The sequence below is a fragment of the Lampris incognitus genome, chromosome 3 (genome assembly GCF_029633865.1).
Source record: "Lampris incognitus isolate fLamInc1 chromosome 3, fLamInc1.hap2, whole genome shotgun sequence".
In the NCBI taxonomy this organism is placed as follows: Eukaryota; Metazoa; Chordata; class Actinopteri; order Lampriformes; family Lampridae; genus Lampris; species Lampris incognitus.
In genome coordinates, this window is record NC_079213.1 from 96,722,043 (window position 1) to 96,737,272 (window position 15,230).

Here is a 15,230-nt window from a genome sequence, read left to right on the forward strand (position 1 = left end):
GGAAATAAACAGGCTTTCCAACGATATAAGATTTTTTGCCAAGAAGCATTGTTACAACAAAGAAATAATCAACCAAACACAAAGTTCCTTACTTTTTGTGCCAAGTATAGCTCGTGTAACTACAGGATCATGGATACACATTGATTTGCTTGATTTATTTTAATGTGCAATAAAGAAAAAAAAGTTGCATTGCCTCTGGTACAATGTGGCGTTTATCTTAATCATTTTTAAACACATTGCACTCGTTTATTACACAGTTCCATATAGTCTTTACCTGTTGAAGGGCTGCGTAGCGAAAAAAACAGCAACAAAAAACACGTAGCCCCAGGTTACGAACGCCCAATTTTATGAACTCCCGTACTTACGAACCGACCTCCATGAAGCCTATTATTTTACCGCCCAATGACTGTTGGGATAGGCTCCAGCATCCCCGCCACCATGAGAGCAGTGTAAGCAGTTTTGATAATGGGTGGATGGAGTTAACACATGCACACAATGGTTCATACTAATGAGCGGACGGACTATGTTTTAGGCGGTTGGTCGGCCTGAAGGAGAACGTCACGCCGTGGCAGCATTTTCAGTCGGATCGCGTAAACATTGTGTGCGTTGTGTGTTGACTTAAATTTTTTGTGTGTTTACCCTCGTAACCATGGCTTCAAAGCGTAAATCTGATACAAAGAAGGAAAACGATCACGACTGAAACAAAAGTGGAAATAAGGGGGTTCAGAGAGAGGTGAAACTCATCGCCCCCCCTGCCCCCACTTACCTGGTGAGGTGAACCCCGAGCGGGCTGTCGTTTCTGGCGTCAAACGGGAGTCCTCCACCGGTCACAGCCTGCTCCTGGGACAGCGGCAGGAGGGGAGTTTTAAATGTAAGAAATGTTTCTTTAAAGTTTTTTTTTATACCTACACAATCAAGCTGCATTTTATATAGCGCTTGTCTAGCTGCACACACACACACACACACACACACACACACACACACACACACACACACACACACACACACACACACTCTCTCTCTCGCAATTATAAATACTGTAGTTACATTTATTAGTATTACTGCATTATTATATTAATGTTTTGGTAAAATACTATATACTAAGACAAGCGTTTGACTTTTTGATGCTAGATGTGAACTGTTCCAACTTACATACAAATTCGACATAACAGACTCAAAAACTGAACTCGTTCATAACCCATGGACTACTTGTAGACCAGAATGGGAGGAGGGGGTGCATGCGAATGAATTGCGTGCAATTTTAAATTCGATCCAACTTGATTTTTGGAGAAAGTGACAGCCCTAATGTGTGGCATGTGTGCTATGCACCTGCATCCTGTAATGCTGCATGTTGTGAGATATTGATTGTCATTATATATAGGCCTGTGGCATTTCAATTCTGTTTTTACAAGATGTTGAATAAAAGTGTGATGGGCACTGTGTTATGGTGTACTATCATAGTGACGTTGTCTCCAGGATGCTTTACTATGCAGTAAGGCGTTTGCATGTTGCGTTTAGATGTGGCTGTTGTCCTGCTAGCCTACGTTTCATGTAAGACCAACAATTGAGGCTGTTGGTATGTTCCGATGCTGTCATTACATTACAGTCATTTAGCCGTCAATTTTATCCAAAGTGACTTACAATAAATGCATTTAACGTAGGAAATCAGAAGAACTATTAGCCACCAGTGCATCTTCTCTCTAAACAAGCATCTAAGAGCAAAACTGGTGCTAAAGTAAAAGCGCAAGAAAGAGTTTTTTTTTAAATGAGTGAATACAATAAGTGCTAAGAGAAAGTATCAGGGTAGTAGTTCTTGAAGAGGTGGGTTTTCAACCTGTGCCGAAAGATGGGCACCGTCTCCGCTGTCCTGACATCAGTGGGAAGTTGATTCCACGACTGTGGGGCCAGGACAGAAAAGAGCCATGACCGGGTCAATCGGCAGCAGGGGCCTCTGAGCGACGGGGCAACCAGGCGTCTCAAGGCAGCAGAGCGAAGTAGTTGGGCAGGGGTGTAGGGCTTGCCCATGGCCTGGAGATAGGAAGGAGCTGTTCCTTTCACTGCCCTGTAGGCTAGCACCAGAGTCTTAAACTGGATGCGAGCACCTACTGGGAGCCAGTGTAGGAACATAAGGGGAGTTGTGTGGGAAAACACCAGATGAGCTGCAGCTTTCTGAACAAGCTCCAGAGGTGTGATGGCTGACGCCGGGGTGCCAGCAAGGAGGGAGTTGCCGTAGTCTAGCCAGGAGATGACCAGAGCCTGGATGAGCACCTATGCCATCTCGGTGAGGAATGGGTAAATCCTCCTGATGTTATAGAGAAGAAATCTGCAGGAGCAAGCAACCGATGCAACGTTTGCAGCAATTGGTCCTCCAGAATCACACCCAGATTCCTCACAGTCCGAGTTGGCGTCACCACGGTGTTGTCAACAGTGATGGCCAGGTCTCGGTGCAGGTAACCTTTCCCCGGGAGGAACATCAGCTCTGTCTTGTGCAAATGGAGCTTCAGGTGGTGTGTCGCCATCCACTCCGAGATGTCAGTCAAGCACACAGCAATGCGCGTCTTTACTTGTGTGTCAGAGGGAGGAAAGAACAAGATCAGCTGGGTGTCATCGGCATAACAATAGTAAAAGAAGTCATGCAAGCGAATAACAGAACCCAGGGATGTCATGTACAGGGAGAAAAGGAGAGGACCCAGAACCGAACCTTGTGGAACGCCTGTAGTCAGTCTGCGAGGCTCCGACACAGATCTCCATGTCACCTGGTAGGAGTGATCCGTCAGGTAGGATGCAAACATTGAGAGTGCAGAGCCTGTGACACCCAGCCCCTTTAAGGGTTGAGAGGAGGATCTGGTGGTTCACTGTATCAAACGCAACTGACAGGTCCAGGAGTATCAGGACAGAGGAGAGAGAGAGAGTTTGCTCTCGCAGCATGCAGCGATTCTGTCACTGCAAGGAGGGCCATCTCTGTCGAGTGACCCACCTTGAACCCAGACTGGTTGGGGTCCAGGACGTTGTTCTGGTGGAGGTACAAAGAAAGTTGGTTAAAGACAGCACATTTGAGAGATTTGGACAGAAACGGTAGAAGGGAAACCGGTCTGTAGTTTTTGACATCAGAGAGGTTAAATGATGGTTTCTAGAGAAGGGGGGTGACTCTAGCCGCCTTGAAGGCAGATGGAAAGCATCCTGCCTGGAGGGAGGTGTTGATGAGGTGGGTGAGAAAGGGAATGAGTTCAGGTGCTATAGACTGAAGAAGAGGGGAGGGGACCGGGTCAAGGGAGCATGTGGTGGGGCAACTGGATGTGCTGAGATTGAGGACCTCGTCGGGGGAGAGGGGAGCAAGGGTACGACGTGGAGAGGTGAGGGAGGGTGCAGAGGGTGGGCTAGTGCAAGGAGCACTAACCGGGTGGTGAGAAGAGGATCTGATGTCTTTTACCTTCTTGTCAAAAGAAGTTAGTGAAGTCATCAGGGAGAAGGAAGGAAGAGGTTGAAGAAGTGTAGAGAAAGTTTCAATAGAATTTCTTAGGATTAGAGGATAGGATTTTAGAGCAATAGAAGGCAGCTTTAGCAGGAGAAAGGGAAGAGGAGAAAGTGGAAAGAAGAGATTGGAAGTTGAGAAGGTCCTCTGGGAGTTTGCCTTTTCTCCATTTGCACTCTACCACTCTTAGACTCCGTCTGTCAGTACGTACTGAGTTAGACAGCCAAGGAGCAGGTGGAGTTAGGCATGCAGGCCTGGAGGTGAGGGGACAGAGATTGTCCCGAGAAGAGGAGAGGGTAGAGAGAAGAAGATCAGTAGCAGTATCAGGGGGTAGGAGACAGAAAGGTTCAGGTTTAGGGAGGATAGAAGTAACAGAGGAAGAAAGATCAGTGGCAGAGAGACAGCGGAGATGTCTACGGGTGGAAACCATGTGGGTAGGGGGAGTGAAGAGAGGGAGAGAGAGTTAGGACATGAAATAGTGGTCAGAGAGCAACAGATTGGAAATAGGACAGTGTCTAGTAAAGGTAAGGTCCAGCTGGTTGCCAGCCTTGTGGGTAGGAGGAGAGGGTGAATGTCAAAGGAGGAGAGGATCTAGCTTGTCAGTGTGGATGTTGAAGTTACCAAGAAGGATAAGTGCAGAGTCATCAACAGGAAAGTGAGAGACAAGTGTGTCAAGCTCCTCCAGAAACTCACCAAGGGGGCCTGGTGGGCGGTACACAACCACAATGGTGAGCTTGACTGGATAAGAGACAGTAACAGCATGAAATTCAAAAGAGGGCGGAGAAAATTGTGGAATGGAAACAAGACAGTATTTCCATTTTGGGGAGATTAGCAGACCAGTACAATCACCTCGCCTCCCTGCTCTGGGAGTGTGAGAAAAAGACTATACATCTGATGGAGCTGCGGGTGTGGTAGTGTTTTCTGGCATGATTCAGATCTCAGATAGAGCAAGAAAGTTGAGGGAAAGCGAGGATGCGTTACTGGAGTTAAACTCAGCTTTCGACACCGCAGACTAGCAATTCCAGAGAGAGTGGGATAGATGAGATTGGTAGGGCACCTAGGAATGACCCAACATGTATGCCAGCCCCAGGAAGAGAAAAGGACAGAAATGTGAAGGAAACACATAGTCTATATTAGTTACACAAAATACAGATGACTGACCAGATCTAAAAAAGAGCAGTCCTTGCTTGACTCAGTCTTTGCTTGATGAAGTCTTGGCTTGACAAAGTCACGCTTGCCTTCGTTCAACCTAGACCTTTTTGCCCTCGGCTTGTTTGCCTGACGTTTCCAAGTAGCAGCAGTGATTTAAAGAACACTGATTGCTAATTGTCTGCCAGGAGTGCAGGCCACACCCTGGCCACTTAACACCCAATTGGCCAAAGAGCTAAACTGAAACTAGGCCTATTGCCCAGAAACTGATCACTTATGTAAAACTCTATCAAACCTCACACAAAACTATTAAAACTGCAAACAGCAAGCTACCAAGGAATATATGTATAAGCTAAAAGGATAACTAAGTCAAAACAGATAGGCAACAAGAAATATTTAAGGACACACTAGGTGAAAAACAGCTACAGCTAGAATAAGACAGATACAGCTAGAATAAGATCCCACTAGTTCCCACTAGGAACCAGCAGCAGAGCTATAGAGAAAAGCACTAATACTCAAGCAGCTGGAATAAGACTAATAGCAACTTGTTAAGCAAGAAAGATGATACTTACTCTATTCTAGATGAACCAGCAATTCAGAATCACTCCAGAAGTTAAAATGCACACTGGATTGAAACTGAACCAGGCTAGACTTATAAATCCCTGTGATGTTCTGGTCACACCCTGGCCACTTAACACCCAATTGGCCAAAGAGCTAAACTGAAACTAGGCCTATTGCCCAGAAACTGATCACTTATGTAAAACTCTATCAAACCTCACACAAAACTATTAAAACTGCAAACAGCAAGCTACCAAGGAATATATGTATAAGCTAAAAGGATAACTAAGTCAAAACAGATAGGCAACAAGAAATATTTAAGGACACACTAGGTGAAAAACAGCTACAGCTAGAATAAGACAGATACAGCTAGAATAAGATCCCACTAGTTCCCACTAGGAACCAGCAGCAGAGCTATAGAGAAAAGCACTAATACTCAAGCAGCTGGAATAAGACTAATAGCAACTTGTTAAGCAAGAAAGATGATACTTACTCTATTCTAGATGAACCAGCAATTCAGAATCACTCCAGAAGTTAAAATGCACACTGGATTGAAACTGAACCAGGCTAGACTTATAAATCCCTGTGATGTTCTGGTCACACCCTGGCCACTTAACACCCAATTGGCCAAAGAGCTAAATTGAAACTAGGCCTGTTGCTCAGAAACTGGTCAGTTATGTAAAACTCTATCAAACCTCACACAAAACTACTAAAACTGCAAACAGCAAGCTACCAAGGAATATATTTAAAAGCTAAAAGGATAACTAAGTCAAAACAGCTAAGCAACAAGAAATATTTAAGGACACGCTAGGTGAAAAACAGCTACAGCTAGAATAAGACAGCTACAGCTAGAATAAGATTCCACTAGTTCCCACTAGGAAACAGCAGCAGAGCTATAGAGAAAAGGACTAATACTCAAGCAGCTGGAATAAGACTAATAGCAACTTGTTAAGCAAGAAAGATGATACTTACTCTATTCTAGATGAACTAGAAATTCAGAATCACTCCAGAAGTTAAAATGCACACTGTCATGTGATGTAAACATAATGCAAACCGTTGGTCGGTTCACTGTGTGGATTTTTGTTGTTGTTGTTGTTGCTCGACTGATATAAAAACATTGCAAACATTGCAGTGGTAATTTTTTTTCTCTGTTTGTGTTATCTGCATGTCTAGATTTTTTTTCTGTATGAAGGGACATGTTATGGACATGCATGCGCATACATGTGATGTGTAGTACCGCAGCGGAAAATAGGGCTCCCCTGAAAGCCACTGTGTAATTAGAACCCTGACTTCAACAGATCTGCCCCCTCATACATGCACCTTTCTCTTATGAGCCACATGCATTTATTCAAAATCCCTTTTCATATTAGGAGACAGGCCTGACAGAGAGAGAAAGAGGAGCTGTAGGCTGGCAAGTATGGTGCCAGGGGAAGTTGGTGGAATTGAGGTTGTCCTGGTGGTTTCTATATAGGTCCAGGGAAGAAAGAGCCCAGGCTCTGCACCTCTCCATGTACCGTTCACTCTCCAAAGGGTAAAGGCTTGGACACTCGAGTAGCACATTGTGTAAGGCTGTGTTATTTGTACACAGTTCAGTGACACTGCAAATCCTTGAAATGGTGGATAATCAGTTTGTTCAGAATAAATGAGTAACAACTTTGTAAAAAAAAGACACACACACTGAATGAATATACAATGTATAAATTGTAAAATGGGCGGCACAGTGGCGCAGTGGTTCGCACGGGCGTCTCACAGCAAGAAGGTCCTGCGTTCGAACCCCGGCATGACCCCCAACCTCAGGGGTTGTCCTCTGTGTGGAGTTTGCATGTTCTCCCCGTGTCTGTGTGAGTTTCCTCCGGGTGCTCCGATTTTCTACCACAGCCCAAAGACATGTAGGTCAGGTGAATCCACCGTATTAAATTGTCTCTAGGTGTGACTGTGTTGGCCCTGTGATGGACTGGTGGCCTGTCCAGGCTGTCTCCCCACCTGCCCCCCAATGACTGCTGGGATAGGCTCCAGCATCCCATGACCCAACTTTGGATATGCAGTTTGGATAATGGATGGATACATTGTAAAACATAATTTCTTATAATATTAAGGAACTATAGTATGTTCAGGTGGCACGGTGGCGCAGTAGTTAGCGCGGTCGCCTCACAGCAAGAAGTTCCTTGGCTCGAGCCCCGGGGTAGTCCAACCTTGGGGGTCATCCCGGGGTGTCCTCTGCGTGGAGTTTGCATGTTCTTCCCGTTATCTAGTAAAGGCAACTGAAGACAAATACGAAATATAACAGTCGGATGAGGAGAGAGTGGGACACATGCTGCAAAGACTTGCGTTGGATAAATTGCATGTTGCAATTGTTTGTACTTACATAGTACTTGCCATCTCTCGTTCCGGACTTAAAACCAAAGGGGACTGACTGTGCCCTTGCTGCTTTGGCCTCCACACTCTCCTCCAGCAGATCGGTCTGTTGGACGCTTTATAGGCTGGTGTAGTGTTTTCAGTTTGTTTTTATGAATATACAATCGATCTTTTTCTTATGAATCTTTTACTTGTTTTATGGCATACATATATATTCTTGTATATAGGAAGAACACGCATTTTAGATGTTGCGTTCTGATTTATATAAAACACCATCCTAAAATGCATATCTTTATCACATTACTTTTTATATTACTGACATCTTTACTTGTATTACCGTTGTTGTTCTTTTTGTTTTTATATTAATTTTCCAAAGTTTATTCTTTGCCCAAGTGCTGTAGTGACAAATATATCATGTCGTGTTCTGGTTGTTACCTGGTGTGGGTTTTGAACCAGCAGTCCAAGCCCATGCTCCTTCCCCTGTGGTGGGAAATTATTTACTACACCTCACTGGCTTAATTGGAGACAGCTTAAACCCCAGGCTCTGTGGAGACGCGAAGCAGTCCTACCTCCACACATGACTGATATTTAGTGTTTGTGTGTGTCTCCTTGCAGACATACACATGGAGGACTGACATGAGAAAGGGCCACAGAGCCACGAAAAAACAGCTGCGGCACTAGTACCTGCCTACCCCAGCCTCGCCTCTGGATGTTTTGGTGTAATGCTCAACTTCTGTTTAGAAATCTGATAAACACTACATAAAATATTGTACCATAACAACACAAATCATATCCTGCAGTACTCGTGTATGGAACCTTCCATCTCTTTTGTTGATGGCACATTTTCTCCAAGGACACAGGATGGGATTGATGCATTTGGTGATATCGAGGAAACCTCTGCCATTTTTCAGCTGCTGCAAGAGATATACAATTGGCCTACAGATTTTGTACATAATTTGTAAATTAATAATTATAATAATAATAATGATGATACATAATTTTTACATAATTTGGCCTACTAATTCCACAGACACTTGCAAGTTATTAATTACGTGAATCCTAATTGCGCTAGCTCAGGGCCTCACAAATTTAGATGGCTGTTTGACTGGCTGCTACTGAAAAGCTGATATCAATTCTCTGTAATACATCACAAAACATTCACTTAACCTTAATTTTTAGCTTACGTATGGAGGGTATTTTCCTAGTATAGGAGGAAGATCTATAGGTTAAGAAATACCAGATGATAGTTTTGATAGTCTCGGAAACATCTGTACATGGTATTCCACAGGCTTTACTGTTCTATTTCCTGTCCGAAACTGGAAAAATATTGAGTGGACATTTTGAGAATATACAGGTCACAATGGAGCCAGGCCCTATGCAGATGGGACATCAGCTTTGGGGAGACTAAACTGTATTCCAACAACACTTCCGTGCCTGTGGCCAAATGATGACAAAGAAATGACTTGGTGAGCTGACTAAAACCTTGCATCGTCATAGGATCCAACATGTTCTCAAAGACATACTTAAAAGCTACAACGCCGAAAACCGTTATTTCTGACCCAACTGACATGTGGTGATACTTGTAATTGCGTCGGTGTTTGACCACTCCAAATCCAAGGGATCCCTTCATAATGAAAGAGAGTCAGTCAGTGCTGTTGAATCCACATTTTCTACTCCTGCCAAATATAGAAAAGTTGAACCTGATGCCATATCTACTTGTTGTCCACAATAACGTCGATTCTTCTATCAACTTGTCATTTCCTTGGCATCCGGGTGGCGTGGCAATCTATTCCATTGCATACCAACACGGGGATCGCCGGTTCGAATCCCCGTGTTACCTCCGGCTTTGTCGGGCATCCCTACAGTCACAATTGGCCGTGTCTGCGGGTGGGAAGCCGGATGTGGCTGGCGACTCCACATGTGTCAGAGGAGATATGTGGTGAGATATGTGATATGTGGATCTGCAGGTACCTTTATTCTGATCTGGCACCCGTCAATAGCAGCCACACCTTTTCTGAATGCCTCATTCTGAGCCAGTGCAGCAAAGCCTTCTCCAACTGCATCCAGCTCATGAGTCTTTGGGAAATTGATGTAATGCGTCCTCATGTCCACTATTTTATCAATGACCTTATGAACAGCATGGAAGATGCTTGTTTTTGGAACAGCAAATGCATGGGACACCGCACTATTGGGACGCCCTGTGAGTCAGCCAATACACAAAGATCAGACTCTTCAGTTGAGGTTCCCATCCATGGGTCTTTTCTGTTGCAAGTAATGCCCTCATATTGTTGCTGGCATCACAAGACGGTCTGAGATCTGACTTCATATCCTCCTCGCCATCAAGATAAGTAAGTCTTCAGTAATGGAACTGAAGTGTTCACCACAGCATAACAAATAGATGCTGTCTAGATGAATAAAATCATAATTATGAGAATCACACACAAAACGTTAACAAGCACAGACCTGCTTTCCTGTCATTTGAAATTGAAGCAACCACCATATAGCCTTACACTGCTCCAGTTCAAAAAGACTTCATTATCTGACATGCTTTTCAGTTTCAGTGTTTCTAATATATCCTATAGGCATGTATAGGTAGGCTTACATGTGTACAAGTTTACTCGCCTAGTTAGCAGATAGTTTCTTAAGAAAATTTCATTGATAGTGTGATATCTTCCTGAAAAATTTCATATAACTAATTACAGTTCTTTACCTGTATTGTTGAACTGTTCAGGCTTTTGTGATTACATTACTCCCAACATTATCTGTAAATGCATGGGGGGGGTGCTGTTTTGCAAGAGATCATAAACCCATAGCAATAATAGTTATGATAATCATGCCACAGATCACAAACAGAAATTTCTGAATCAGAAACTGATGCAGCTAATGACCAAGTTCTTACCATTATCCACAGAAGACACCCTCCCCTCATTGACATGAGTCTACAGGTATTTCTGATGATTTATAAAGTTAATTTTCAGATTTAGCCAATTCTGTATAAATCTTTAGTGTATATGGAACACGAACATTTGGTTTTTCTTTTACAAAAGTAATTCTTAAGCATTTTTCATTAAATGATGCACAATTATTCAGCAGTATTTCGTTTAAAAGGCATTTTGTGTTGAGTTTCATCCACTTTTTTTTTTCATGAGCCACGTAATTCTCACATTGGCTGAGCAACCCTCCACTGTGTTAAAAGGCATTCATCGCGCTCTGGTCAACAACAGCATACCAGACAGTGTGTGCCATCTGCGCTGTCAACAGTGCTGCAAACCCTGCATAGATTTATTGTGAGACAAAGCCACATTTCACAGACAAAATAACAAACTATCAGAGAGCTAGAGATTATTCTTAAGAAAACCTGTATTTCTATGGTGCAGTAAAGTGAACTATCGTTGCTCATATCTGATTGGCTGCTCACTAATGGCAAAGGTACAGGGCATTTAGGCAGAGAAAGTTTCTGGTGTCCTCCCATGGCTCCATTATGAAGAACAAGAGGGACCCATGTTTTGGTCCTCCTGTCAGAAGTTAACCAGCAAGGTGGACCAAGTTTTCGGTTTCATCAATGGTCTGTATATATATATATATATATATATATATATATATATATATATATATATATACACTACCGTTCAAAAGTTTGGGATCACCCAAACAATTTTGTGTTTTCCATGAAAAGTCACACTTATTCACCACCATATGTTGTGAAATGAATAGAAAATAGAGTCAAGACATTGACAAGGTTAGAAATAATGATTTGTATTTGAAATAAGATTTTTTTTACGTCAAACTTTGCTTTCGTCAAAGAATCCTCCATTTGCAGCAATTACAGCATTGCAGACCTTTGGCATTCTAGCTGTTAATTTGTTGAGGTAATCTGGAGAAATTGCACCCCCCGCTTCCAGAAGCAGCTCCCACAAGTTGGATTGGTTGGATGGGCACTTCTTGCGTACCATACGGTCAAGCTGCTCCCACAACAGCTCAATGGGGTTCAGATCTGGTGACTGCGCTGGCCACTCCATTACCGATAGAATACCAGCTGCCTGCTTCTGCTCTAAATAGTTCTTGCACAATTTGGAGGTGTGTTTAGGGTCATTGTCCTGTTGTAGGATGAAATTGCCTCCAATCAAGCGCTGTCCACTGGGTATGGCATGGCGTTGCAAAATGGAGTGATAGCCTTCCTTATTCAGAATCCCTTTTACCCTGTACAAATCTCCCACCTTACCAGCACCAAAGCAACCCCAGACCATCACATTACCTCCACCATGCTTAACAGATGGCGTCAGGCATTCTTCCAGCAGCTTTTCATTTGTTCTGCGTCTCACAAACGTTCTTCTTTGTGATCCAAACACCTCAAACTTGGATTCATCCGTCCACAACACTTTTTTCCAGTCTTCCTCTGTCCAATGTCTGTGTTCTTTTGCCCATCTTAATCTTTTTCTTTTATTGGTCAGTCTCAGATATGGCTTTTTCTTTGCCACTCTGCCCTGAAGCCCAGAATCCCGCAGCCGCCTCTTCACTGTAGATGTTGACACTGGTGTTTTGTGGGTACTATTTAATGAAGATGCCAGTTGGGGACCTGTGAGGCGTCTGTTTCTCAAACTAGAGACTCTAATGTACTTATCTTCTTGCTCAGTTGTGCAACGCGGCCTCCCACTTCTTTTTCTACTCTGGTTAGAGCCTGTTTGTGCTGTCCTCTGAAGGGAGTAGTACACACCGGTGTAGGAAATCTTCAATTTCTTAGCAATTTCTCGCATGGAATAGCCTTCATTTCTAAGAACAAGAATAGACTGTCGAGTTTCAGATGAAAGTTCTCTTTTTCTGGCCATTTTGAGCGTTTAATTGACCCCACAAATGTGATGCTCCAGAAACTCAATCTGCTCAAAGGAAGGTCAGTTTTGTAGCTTCTGTAACGAGCTAAACTGTTTTCAGATGTGTGAACATGATTGCACAAGGGTTTTCTAATCATCAATTAGCCTTCTGAGCCAATGAGCAAACACATTGTACCATTAGAACACTGGAGTGATAGTTGCTTGAAATGGGCCTCTATACACCTATGTAGATATTGCACCAAAAACCAGACATTTGCAGCTAGAATAGTCATTTACCACATTAGCAATGTATAGAGTGTATTTCTTTAAAGTTAAGACTAGTTTAAAGTTATCTTCATTGAACAGTACAGTGCTTTTCCTTCAAAAATATGGACATTTCAATGTGATCCCAAACTTTTGAACGGTAGTGTATATGTTTTTGTTTTGTTTTTTTGGAAATTTCCCCCCCTTTTTCTCCCCAATTGCATTTGGCCAATTACCCCACTCTTTCGAGCTGTCCCAGTCACTGCTCCACCCCCTGTTGATCTGGGGAGAGCTGCAGACTACCACATGCCTCCTCCGATACACGTGGAGTCTTTTCACCTGACAGTGAGCAGTTTCTCCAGGGGGACGTAACACGTGGGAGGATCACGCTATTCCCCCCAGTTCCCCCTCCCCCCGAACAGGCGCCCCGACCAACCCGAGAAGGCGCTAGTGCAGCAACCAGGACACATACCCACATCCAGTTTCCCACCCGCAGACACGGCCAATTGTGTCTGTAGGGACGCCCGACCAAGCCGGAGGTAACACGGGGATTTGCACCGGAGGTCCCTGTGTTGGTAGGCAATGGAATAGACTGCCATGTCACCCGGAAGCCCAAATTTTCCAATATTAATTTCAATTGATATTCTGTAAATGACATTAATTGTAAAAAAAGGGCCACTAAAGATTGTTTTTTGACAGGACAGTATTTTCCATCGTGGACAGGTAAGTTCAGTGATTGTACAAGTAACTTTTCCTTTGTGCAAGTGGCCGAAAAAGTTTATGACAAACCCTGTGATCCGCCAGTCTTCTCAAAACACAACACATCAATGTTCAGGTTCATGGTTGCTGCAGCAGCCTCTGCACTTTTTCTGAGGTTGTTTTCTCCAATGCAGGTTTTACTTTGTGAGCTGCGGTGGTGCAAAAATGTCAGTTTCCAGCTATATAAGCTATGAGGGCTCAGTCCGGGTTTACCATTATGAAGCTTCAGATTGGGTGCTTATAAAAACTTTTAAAAACATAGTTATGAATATTTTATTTCATTTCTTTTTTAAAACGCATATGAATTTTACGCGCTGTACCTATAAAAAAAGCACGTTTTTAATTTAGCTTTTTATTAATACTGCTTTTTGTGATTCATGAATACTGCTTTTTTATGATTCAGTGCAGGCCCCCTTATGATTCAGTTTAGGCCTTTTTACCTGCCCAGGGAGTTAACGGCCATTGCCATCACCGCTGTATACATCCCCCCACATGCTAATGCTAAGGTAGCACTTAAAAAGCTACACTGTGCCATCAGCAGACAACAGACCAAACACCCGGACAATGCCTTTATCATAGGTGGTGATTTTCATCAGGCTAACCTCAGGGCCGTATTGCCCAAATTCCTTCAGCATGTCTCCTGCCCCACTAGGAGACAAAACACCCTGGACCATCTCTATACAAGGACTCATACAAAGCTACTCCCTGCCCCCACCTGGAGCATTCTGACCACCTCTGCCTGTTCCTGGTCCCAGCCTACAGACCCCTAATAAAATGGGTCAAGCCAGCAGTAAAGACAATCACTGTCTGGCCAGAAGGAGCAGTCTCTCAACTCCAGGACTGTTTTGACAACACAGACTGGAGTATTTTTGCACATTCAGCCATCCATGGCTCCCATATAGACATTAATGAACGGACATCTGCCATACTAGCCTACATTAACTTTTACACTGAGTGTCACAACAAAAAAATCAATCTGCACCTTTCCAAACCAGAAACCCTGGATGAACAGTAAGGTCCGGCAGCTGCGGAAAGCCCGGGATGCAGCGTTCAAGTCAGGTAACTGTGAGGCCTACAGTGCAGCCAGATCCAACCTCAAAAAGGGCATCAGAACAGCCAAACATAAATATTCCCTATGAATAGAGGACCACTTCCACAATAACTCCGATCCCCGGCGAATGTGGCAAGGCATTCAGTCTATCACAGAATACAAAAGCTCCAATAGCAATCCCACTGTCCATGATGCCTCCCTGCCAGACGAGCTAAATCATTTCTATGCCCGCTTCGACAAGGAAAATACTGACCCAGCCACAAAAATCCCCAGCCACCCAGAAAACCAGGTGCTCACTCTGTCGATTGCAGAGGTCAGAGAATCACTGCGCAGAGCACAGAGACTTCCCCGTACACATCAATGGGGTGGAAGTGGAGCGTGTTTCCAGCTTTAAATTCCTTGGAGTCCACATCAGCAAGGACCTCTCCTGGACATCAAACACCCAGGCCCTTGTGAAAAAAGCCCAACAACGCCTGCATTTCCTGAGGAGGCTGAGGAGCGCCCGTCTATCCCCAAAATTCTCACCAACTTCTACCACTGCACCATAGAGAGCATCCTGACCAGCTGCATCTCAGTGTGGAATGGCAACTGAGCATCAGTAGACCAGAAAGCTCTGCAGCAGGTCGTCAAGGCGGCCCAGCATATCACCGGTACCCAGCTCCCAGCCATAAAAGACATTTATCACAAACGTTGCCTTCGAAGGGGTCTGAGCATCAGCAGAGATCCCACCCACCCCAACCATGGACTGTTCTCTCCCCTACTCTCTGGGAGGCGCTACAGAAGCCTCAGAGCCCGCACTACCAGGCTCACAAAC